Below are 11,512 nucleotides of genomic sequence, written 5' to 3' on the forward strand. Positions count from 1 at the left end.
AAAGCTTTTTTAGGTATGTGAAGAGAAAGAAGATAGTTAAGAACAATGTTGGGCCCTTGAAGAATGAATTGGGTGAAATTGTTATGGGAAACAGAGAAATGGCAGAAGAATTTAATGAGTACTTTAGATCTGTTTTCACTAAGGAAGACACAAGTAATCTCCCAGATGTATGGATGGGCCAAGGACATAGGGTAACAGAGGAAATGAAACAGATTGACATTAGGAAGGAAACAGTGATGAGAAGACTGATGGGACTGAAGGCTAACAAATCCCCAGGCCCAGATAGTCTGCATCCTAGGGTACTAAAGGAGGTGGCCCTGGAAATTGCGGATGCATTGGTAATCATTTTGCAATGTTCCTTAGATTCAGGATCAGTTCCTGAGGATTGGAGAATGGCTAATGTTATCCCACTTTTTGAGGAAGGAGGGAGGGAGAAAACAGAACTATCGACCTGTCAGCCTAACATCGGTGGTGGGGAAGATGCTAGAGTCCATTATTAAAGATGAAATAGTGGCATATCTAGATAGCAGTGATAGGATCGGGCCAAGCCAGCATGGATTTACCAAGGGTAAATCATGCTTGACTAACCTGTTGGAGTTTTTCGAGGATGTAACCAGGAAGTTAGATGGGGGAGATCCAGTGGATGTAGTGTACCTCGATTTTCAGAAGGCATTTGATAAGGTCCCACATAGGAGATTGGTGGGTAAAATCAAAGCTCAGGGCATCGGGGTGAAGACATTGGCATGGATAGAAAACTGGTTGGCAGATAGAAAGCAAAGGGTAGTGGTGAATGGGTGTTTCAGGTGGTGACTAGCGGGGTGCCACAGTGCTTGGTATTGGGACCACAGCTGTTTACAATTTACGTCAACGATTTGGATGAAGGCATTGAAAATAACATCAGCAAATTTGCTGATGATACTAAGCTGGGTGGCAGTGTGACATGTGATGAGGATGTTAGGAGAATTCAGGGTGACTTGGATAGGCTGAGTGAGTGGGCAGATACTTGGCAGATGACGTTTAATGTGAATAAGTGTGAGGTTATCCACTTTGGGAGTAAGAACAGGAAGGCAGATTATTATCTGAATGGTGTAGAGTTAGGTAAGGGAGAAATACAAAGAGATCTAGGAGTCCTTGTTCATCAGTCACTGAAGGTGAAATAGCAAGTGCAGCAGGCAATGAAGAAGGCTAATGGAATGTTGGCCTTTGTTACAAAGGGAATTGAGTACAAGAGCAAGGAAATCCTCTTGCATTTGTACAGGGCCCTGGTGAGACCGCACCTGGAGTATTGTGTACAGTTTTGGTCTCCAGGGTTAAGGAAGGACTTCCTGGCTGTAGAGGAAGTGCAGCGTAGATTCACGAGGTTAATTCCTGGGATGTCTGGACTGTCTTACGCAGAGAGGTTAGAGAGACTGGGCTTGTACGCGCTGGAATTAAGGAGATTGAGAGGGGATCTGATTGAAACATATAAGATTATTAAGGGATTGGACAAGATAGAGGCAGGAAATATGTTCCAGATGCTGTGAGAGTCCAGTACCAGAGGGCATGGTTTGTGAATAAGGGGTAGGTCATTTAGGACAGAGTTAAGGAAAAACTTCTTCTCCCAGAGAGTTGTGGGGGTCTGGAATGCTCTGCCTCAGAAGGTAGTGGAGGCCAATTCTCTGGATGCTTTCAAGAAGGAGCTAGATAGGTATCTTATGGATAGTGGAATCAGGGGATATGGGGACAAGGCAGGAACTGGGTATTGATAGTAGTTGATCAGCCATGATCTCAAAATGGCGGTGCAGGTTCAAAGGGCCGAATGGTCTACTTCTGCACCTATTGTCTATTGTCTAACATAAATTGAGGGATGGTTTTGTGGACCACCTTAGCTCCAACCTCAAAAAGCAGAATTTTCCGGTGGCCACCGATTTTAATTCCTATCCCCATTCCTGTTCAAGTATGTCAGTCCATGACCTCCTCTTCTGTCGTGTTGAGGTCACTCTCAGGGTGAAGGAGCAGCACTTCATATTTTGCATAGGTAGCCTCCAACCTGATGGCATGAATATCAATTTCTCCTTCTGGTAAAATTCAGTTTTTTTACCTTTCCTCTTCCCTCTTCTTCTATTCCTCACTCTGACCTCTTACCTCTTCTACTCACCTGTCTATTACCTACCTCTGCTGTCCTTCCTCCTTCTCTTTCTCACTTGGTCCACTCTCCTCTCCTATCAGATTCCTTCTTCTACAGCCATTTGCCTTATTCACCCATCAACTCCCAGACTCTTTCTTCACCTCCCTTCACCTGGATTCACCTATCATCTTTTGGATTGTCCTCCTTCCCCTCCCCCCACCTTTTTATTCTGACATTGTTCCACTTCCTTTCCAGTTCTGATGAAGGTTTCTGCCCAAAACACTGCCCATTTATTCATTCCCATCGATGCTGCTTGATCTGCTGAGCTCCTCCAGCATTTTGTGTGTGTAGCCGTGGATGTCCAGCATCTGCAGGATTTCTCAGAACATAGAACATAGACAGTACAGCACAGGAACAGGCCATTCAACATATAATGTTGTGCTAAACTAACTATAAAGCAAATCAAAAAAACCCAAGCACCAATCCCTCCTACCTACACCATGTCCATATCCTTCAATCTTCCTTATGTCCTTGGGCCTATCCAAACGTCTCTTAAAAGCCTCTAATGTATTTGCATCTACCACCACACCAGGCAGCACATTCCAGGCACCAATGACTCTATGAGTAAAAACCTTACCCCTCGCATCCCCCTTGAACCTATCCCATCTCACCTCTAAAGCATGCCCTCTGGTATTAGACATTTCAGCCCTGGGAAACTGATACTCTCTGTCCACACTATCTCTGCCTCTTAAAATCTTGTAAATCTCTATCAGATCTTCCCTCAGCATCCGACGCTCCAGAGAAAACAACCCAAGTTTATCCAGCCTCTCATGGTAGCATATGGCAGCATCTTGGTAAAGCTCTTTGCATTTTTCCTACCAAGGTGCAACACCTCACATTTATCTGGGATAAACTCCATCAGGCACTTCTCTGCCTATATCTGCAACTGGCCTGCAGTATATTGCGCTGTATTCTTTGCCAGTCTTCTACATGATCCACAACTCTACTTATCTTGGTATGATCCATAAACTTACCAACCCATCTACATTTTCAGCCGGGTCATTTACACACATCACAAACAGCAGATCCCACCACAGATCCCCGTGGAACATCACTAATTACACACCTCCAGCTCAACTAAGTCCCTTCAACCACTACCCCCTGTCTTCTATGTGCAAGATAGTTCTGAATCCAAACAACCAATTTGCCACAGACTCCATGCGTATTAATCTTCAGGATTTGCCTCCCATGAAGGACTTTGTCAAACACCTTTCTAAAATCCATGTAGTCAACATCCACTGCTCTAATCTCATCAATATATCTTGTGTTTAACATAAGCTCTGCTTCTCTTTCCTGTTTGACCAGTTGAGCACCAAAGTCATCAAACCCGTCAGATTCACAAATCTAATCCAAGAGAGACAATCTGCTCTCCTTACCCCTGAATCAATGACATTGACTTTTAAATGTGGATGGAAAATCTATGATGGCTTTGCCAGTTATGTCCAGATCTTGGGTACTGAATAAATTAAACAAAAGTATTGTGTCTTTAGTGCAAAAGAATAAAAGTGTATAATTTATCTCTATTTTTAAAACTGACTACTTTTTATGGTTCTTCATATGGTTTGTGGTGAGTGAGAGGCGAATTGGAAAATGTGCTGATGTGTTGTATGAGCAAGAGTCCATTCCCAACACTGTAAGCATTGCCCTGTGCAACAGTCCCTGAGGGAGGTAGAGTTGTGGCTTACTTCATTGCCCAGGCTCAATGAACCGTATTAACATAATGAGGCCTCGCTTTGCATGCCAAAAAAATCTAGCTTTATCCATCAATATAAATCAAAAATAAATAATCAATGTGGTATACTCAAAATTAAGTAATGCAGCACACATGTGAATTGTCTTTCAGAAGGCGACCATTTGAAAGGTAAAACCAAAGGGCTAAGCTGAGTAATATTTTAAAATTATCCCTTGGGGAAACAGTGGAACATAAAGTGTATGGGAGGGGGTTGTTTGGGGAGAAAATGAAAAATCCAAGTGAAATTGGTGAAAATATTTAATGAAAACCAAACATGCCAAAAATAAATACCAGGGCTGGTGGTAGAGGCAGATCCATTAGGGGCATTTAAGAAACTCTTAGATAGAGGCACATGGATGATAGAAAAATGGAGGGCTATGTCACAGGGAAGGGTTAGATTGATCTTAAAGTAGGTTAAAAGGACAGTACAACATTGTGGTCTGTGATATGCTGTAATGTTCTTTGTTTTATGGTCTCTGTTAACACTGGGAACACAGGAAAATGAAAATACCTGGAGAATAAGAAAGATTAGTATTTAGCCAGAAGTTCTAATCCTGGTGGCCACAGGACAGAAAGTTGTTGACTAATCGAAGCAACCTCTCATTACCCTCTCGTGTGGAGCAGAGTATGTTTAAAAAGTAAATGGAGTAAGTCTTCAATCAGTTTCAGTGAACAGTCTATCACAGGCTTGTCACTTCCTTCCATCCTGCCCGTCTTCAGGAAGGCTAGTAGTATCATGAAGAATACCTGCCAACCTGTCAACCTGGCCATTTCCTTTTCTTTCTTCTACCTTCTGGGTCTCATTAACTGTAAGCATGGCTGGAGATCGAACCATTTCTGGAACACATAGCACTGCCAGCGCTGGTAAGAATGTGGTTGAAGAGCTAGAGATACCAAGAGGAGGAGCAGTGAGCAAGGATCTCACAAAACTCTCCATCTCAGTTTGCCTCTCCTATTTGTCTGTTATGTTACACTCCTCCTGCATCATCAGTCACCTTCTCTCCCCTTCCCTTCTTTACACTGACCAACTCACCTTTAATCAAGAGATCAGAAGTGGAAAGGGTGAGCAGTTTCAAGTTCCTGAAAGTTATTATCTCTGAAGATCTATCCTGGGCTCAACATATTGATGCAATTACAAAGAAGGCATAAAAACAGCTATATTACATTAAGAACTTGAGCAGAATTGGTATGTCACCAAAGACACTCACAGATTTCTACAGATGCACTGTGGAGTGCATTCTAACTGATTGCATCACTGTTTGGCATGGAGGGGCCACAGCACAGGATCAGAAAATGCTGCAGAAAGCTGCTAACTTAGCCAGTTCCATCATGGGCTCTAGCGTCCGCAACATCCAGGACACATTCAAAAGGCAATGTCTCAAATTGATTGCCTCTATCATTAAGGACATCCCTCATCCAGAACATGTTCTCTTCTCAATGCTACCTTCAAGGAGGATGTACAGGAGTCTGAAGATACACACTCAATGTCTCAGGAGCAGCTTCCTCCCTTCCACCATCCATGAACTCTTCCTCCGTATTTTGCATGCTCTCTCTTTGCACTACTTATTTAATATACATACTTATTGTAATTTATAGTTTTTATTACTATGTATTGAAAACAAGAAATTTCATGACATATGCCAGTGATATTAAACTTGCTTCAGATTCTGGTTTGCAGTCTCAGTCCTGATACATCATCAACCCCTTTCTTCTCAAAGGTGACACTCAACCAGCTGAGCTCTTCAACAGATTGCTGCAAGCTTTTTATCCAGTCTAATATTCAATTACATCATGTTCATCAGTTGCCTTATTACTGACATTTTGGGAGGGGGGAATGGATCAGCCCATCATTGGCTAGAAGTTGAATAGGAATACTCCTTGAAGTACCATGGATATGAGGGCAACTCAGAGGCTGGTTGGATTATGCAGTTCTTGGCTTCTCAAACCCTGAAGGATGCAGCATTATGTGGGACATAGACAGAGTAGGTAGCATGAAACTTTTCCTCATAGCAGAGGTGTTTAAAACCACATATTTCTTTTCAGCACTGCAAATCACTTCCATCATGAGGTAATCAGAATCAGAATCAGACTTTAATCGCCAAGTACCTGTGCACATACAAGGAATTTACTTCCGGCAGATGTTGTCTCTCTGCTCATAACAATAATAATGATAAATATAAATGAAAATATAGATTATACATACAAGTAGTGCAATCCAAGTAATAGTTAGCCGACAGTTAACCGGCAGTTAACTGTTCAGCAAAGTGACCGCAGTAGGGGAAAAACTTCTCCAGTGCCTATTAGTCTTAGTCTGGAGGGATCTGAAGCGCCTACCAGATGGAAGCAGTTCAAACAGTCTGTGCGCAGGATGGAAGGAATCCTTTATGATGTTCCCCACCCCCTTCTTCAACCTGGAAGAGTACAGGTCCACAATAGAGGGCAGGGAGGCTCCAATGACGCGCTCGGCAGTCCTCACTGTGTGCTGTAGTCTGGTTCTATCCTGCTTGGTGGCGGCTCCAAACCACACAGTGATGGAGGTGCACAGGACAGACTCAATGACTGCAGTGTAGAACTGCAGCAGCAATTCCTGAGGCAGACCATATTTCCTCAAGAGCCGCAGGAAGTACATCCACTGCTGGGCCTTCTTCAGGATGGAGCTGATATTCTGCTCCCATTTCAGATCCTGAGAGATGGTGGTTCCCAGGAACCTGAAGTTCTCCACGGTGGACACAGGGCTGCCGCGGACTGTGAGGGGGGACATAACGGGGGGATGTCTCCTGAAATCCACTATTATCTCCTTTGTCTTGAACGTGTTCAGCTCCAGATTGTTCCGACTGCACCAGAGCAGAGCAGAGCAGAGGCCATTTGGCCTATTATCTCTATGTTAGCAGTGTCTGAATAAACATTTCCACTTATCTCATTGGTTCTTCAGATAACTATCTTAAATCCTCATCTATTAGCCTTTAAATCTTCCACTGAATTGCTTTGTAAAGCCATTCATAATCCTGAATCTCTTTAATTTTTACTTTGTGGAACATTCTAGGCTTTCTTTATATAAGTTTTTAAAAACTGCAAACTTGTATCATATGACAAAATATAGAAATGTAAGAAAATGATTCAAACTTCTGGCAAAATAATTTTTAATGTATTTCTATAACAATTCTCTGAAGGATCTTTCAGACAAGCATCTTGATCAGAATACCTGGATGGGAAAGTGTTTCCAAATCTCACTGAAGAGTTCTGCTGAAATAACATGCTCAACTTTGCTTTTTATTCATAGAGAACCCTACCATCATTACTGTTTTTATTAATTGCTTTTCTAAATTTTCTTTATCATAGCAGACTATAGGTGTGTCTATATGGACTTTGACAAGGCCTTTGACAAGATCCCTCTGGGAGGTTGGCCAAGAAGGTTCAGTCACATGGCATTCGGGCTGAGGTAGTAAATAGAATTAGATATTGGCTTTATGGGAGAAGCCAAAGAGTGTTAATAGAGTTGTCTCTCTGACTGGAGGCTTGTGGCTCATGGTGTGCCACAGAGATCAGTGCTGGATCCATTATTGTTTGTCATCTATATCAATGATCTAGATGATAATGTGGTTAACTGGATCAGTAAATTTGTGGATGACACCAAGATATGGAGCTTAGTGGACAGCAAGAAAGATTATCAAAGCATGTAACAGGATCTGGACCATTTGGAGAAGATACATCAGATGGTATTCAATGCAGATAAATGTGAAGTGTTGTGCTTTGAGAAGACCAACCAGGGTAGGATCTACAGTGTACGGTGAGCAGTAGGACACTGAGGAGTGCAGTAGAACAAAGGGATCCGGTTAAATAGATCCAATATTCCTTCAAAGTTGCATCACAGATAGATAGGATCATAAAGAAAGCTTTCAGCATATTGTCCTTCATAAAGCAAAGTACTGTGTACAGGAGTTAGGATGTTATGTTGAAATTGTATAAGACATTGATGAGACCTAATTAGGAGTATTGTTGTCATTTTGGTCACCTACCTACAGGAAGAATGTAAAGAAAACAGAAATAGTGCAGAAAAAATTTGCAAGGACAGTGCCAGTACCTGAAGACCCAAGTTATAGGGAAAGGTTGAATAGGTTAGGGCTTTATTCCCTGGAGAGCATATGAGGGGAGATTTGACAGAGGGACACAAAATGATGAGGAGTATAGATAAGGTAAATGCAAGCAGGTGTTTTGCACTGAGGCTAGGTGAAGGGTCGAAAGAGAAATGTTTAAGGAGAACAAGAGGGAGAACTTCTTCACTCAGAGTGTGGTGGGACTGTGGAATGAGCTGGCAGCAGAAGCAGTGGATGCTGGTTCATTGTCAATATTCAAATGAAAGTTGGATAGGTACATGGATGAAAGGGCTATGGAGGACTATGTTCTGGGTGCAGGTCGATGGGACTAGTTTGGCATGGACTAGACGGGGCAAAGGGCTTGTTTCTGCGCTCTAGTGTTCTATAGCTGTATGACTCTTACAAGTAACTGGATGAAGTGGGGAGGATGTTTTAATTAATGGGACAGTCTATAGCCCAAGTGATATCATGAAAGACTCCACACATTACAGATATTCTAAATTCTTCTCCTTTCTGTCAATCATAGGGTACAACAGCCGAAAGTACCTACCACCAGGCTCAAGGGCATCTTCTATCCTGCTACAATAAATGGTCCCTAAATGCAATAAGGTGGACTCTTGACCTCACGAACTACCTGGTTGTGAGATTGTCTGACTGCACTGAACTCATTCTATATCTGTGACTCTTTATTCTGCATTCTATTATTGTTTTTCCTTTCATTACCTCAATACATGTTGTAATGAGGTGATCTCCATGGATGTCATGTAAAACAATGTTTTTCACTTTGCTTCTGTATATCTGACAAGTTCTTCATACAGAGAGTGAGAAATCTGTGGAATCCATTGCCAGGTCATTGAGTGTCCTTAAGGCAGAGATTGATAGATTTGTGATTGGTAAGGGGCTTAAGAATAATGGAGAAGAGGCAGGAGAGGGGATTTGAAAAGACTATTGGCCATGATTGAATGATGAAACAGACTCAATGAACCAAATGGCCTAGCTCTGCTCCTATGTCTTAAGGTTTTATGATCTAAAGCAAAATGAATGCAGCTGAAATAACTATTATAAAATGTCACATTGCAGAGTTTCATAGAAGATATTTTACATTGATCCATTAAACAAAACTTATTAGCTTCAGTGGGAGCCCTTTAGTTTAGTTTTCTGCATTTGGTGGGTGTCTGGTGCTTTAGTTTTTCGTGTTCAGCCTGGATGCTCTGACACTTGCTCTTTAGCTCATCAGTATGAACATCTAGACACCTTGTCAGTTTATTTGTGAGAAGACCTTTACCAAATAAGAAATGTATTGCGGCCAAACTTGTTCCAATCTCCAGTGCACATTCCTTTTTCCAAAGGTGTTCTTTACTTGTAATATGTACAGCAATACTTGTGGAAAAATTTATGCCTTCATCCATGTAATAAATAATTCAATACTCCCTGCTCAAGTTTGAAGATGGAATATGTGAGACAGAATTCAGGGTTTGGAATAGGAAACAGGAAGGCTTGAGGTGTAAGGACTAACGTTTCAGCAAACTTTGTTGTTCTATATTCATTCTAACTGGAAATAGAACACAGAACATATAACACTACAGCACATGCTTTTCTGTCCACAGTGTTGTGTTGAACTTATTAAACCATTGACTCCCAATTCTTCTAATCCCTCTACACTGTACATTGGCCATATCCTTCCCTAGTCTTCATGTGCAGTGGTATCTAAGAGTCTCCTAAAAGATCCTGTGTTCTCTGTCTTTATTACCATCACTGGCAACGCATTCTAGTCTCTGTATGAAAGACTTGTTTCACATGTCTCCTTTTTAACTTTCACCCCTCACCATACACCTTAGTTGTTACTCTGGATCTGATACAGCACCAAAAAACACAAAAAGATAAAGAACACAACAATAAAAAAGCAGAACAAATACAAATACTAATACTTTAGATTGCTTATGTTTGATTGTATGTCTATAAAGTGACACTATGCACAAGAACGTCTGTACCACGGTGACTGACAAGAAATGATAAAGTAGTGTTGTGGGGGGTGTGGAGGGCTGTGTTAGTGGGTGAAGGTGTCAAACAGCCTTACAGCCGAGGAAAGTAATTGTTTTTGAGTCTGGCTCGGATGCTATTTAACCACCTTCCTGATGGGACTGGGACAATCTGTCCATGTACCTGGACCCCAATATCCCTCTATTCATATTGGTAACTGAATTTGAGACCATGGATAATATGCCAGAAGAAACCCTCCTTATGAATTACCTAAACTCAGAATGAGCCTTTGAATCATCAATTGCTAATAAATTATGCTAAAAGCACAAAATCCCCTTTGATACAATATTTTCAGTATTCTTGCCAAATGGATATTAGCCAGAATGTTTGAACAAGCTATAACTCCGCTGCCTGAGAGGAATGCTGGAAGGAGATTGAACAGTAACTTTCAAAAATGATTACATCTCTACTAAAGAAGAAAAAAGTCTGTAAGGCAGGAAGGATTAAGTTTGAAGGAGGGGCTAAAGCCCATCTACTTCAAGTTTCAATGTGTTGTGCATTCAGAGATGCCCTTCTGCACACCATTGTTGTAAGGCATGATTACTTGAGTTACTGTCACCTTCCTGTTAGCTTGAACCAGTCTGGCCATTCTCCTGTGACCTTTCTCATTAACAAGGCGTTTCACCCGTAGAATTGCTATTCATTGGATTTTTTTTTGTTACTCACACTATTCCCTGTAAAACTTGGAGACTGTTTTGCGTGAAAATCCCAGGAGAACAGTCTTTTCTGAGAGACAGTCAGATATTATTCCACGATCAAAGTAAATTTGATTATTTTTCCCCCATTCTGATGCATACTAGGAGAAGGAGAATTCCAAGGGCTTCTGTAGAAATATTAACAGCAAAAGAATAGCAAGGGACAAAATTGGCCTATTTGGATATCAGCGTGGTCATCTACGTGAGGAGCCAAAAGAGATGTTGGGGGGGGGGGGATCTTAAATGGATTTCTTGCATCTGTATTCACCTTGGAAAAGGACACTGAGTCAGGGAGCTGAGGTAAAACAGTACTGAGAACATGGACTCTATACAGACTACAGAAGAGGAGGTGCTTACTCTTTTGAGGCAAATTATGATGGATTAGTCCACAGGAGCTGACAAAGTGTTCCCTTGAACCTTGCAGAGGCCAGCAAAGAAATTTCAGGGGCTCCTGGCAGAGGTACATAAAATGTTCTTAGTCATGGGTGAGACACCAGAGAACTGAAGCATATTGTTCCATTGTTCAAGAAAGCCTCTAAGAATAAGCTGGGAAATTATCGGCCAGTGAGGTTTATTTCAGAACTGGGTGAATTATAGAAAAGTATTTCAAGGGACATGATATATGATAATTTGGATAGACAGGTTTGGTTAGGGATAGTCAACATAGCTTTGTGCATGGTAGGTTGTGTATAACCAATCTTGTAGAATTTTTTGAAGAAAGGCAGTGGATGTTGTTCTTGTGGATTTTAGCAAGGCCTTTGACAAAGTCCCACATGGAAAGCTG

Source organism: Hypanus sabinus, chromosome 15 (genome assembly GCF_030144855.1).
Source record: "Hypanus sabinus isolate sHypSab1 chromosome 15, sHypSab1.hap1, whole genome shotgun sequence".
NCBI classification, from domain to species: Eukaryota; Metazoa; Chordata; class Chondrichthyes; order Myliobatiformes; family Dasyatidae; genus Hypanus; species Hypanus sabinus.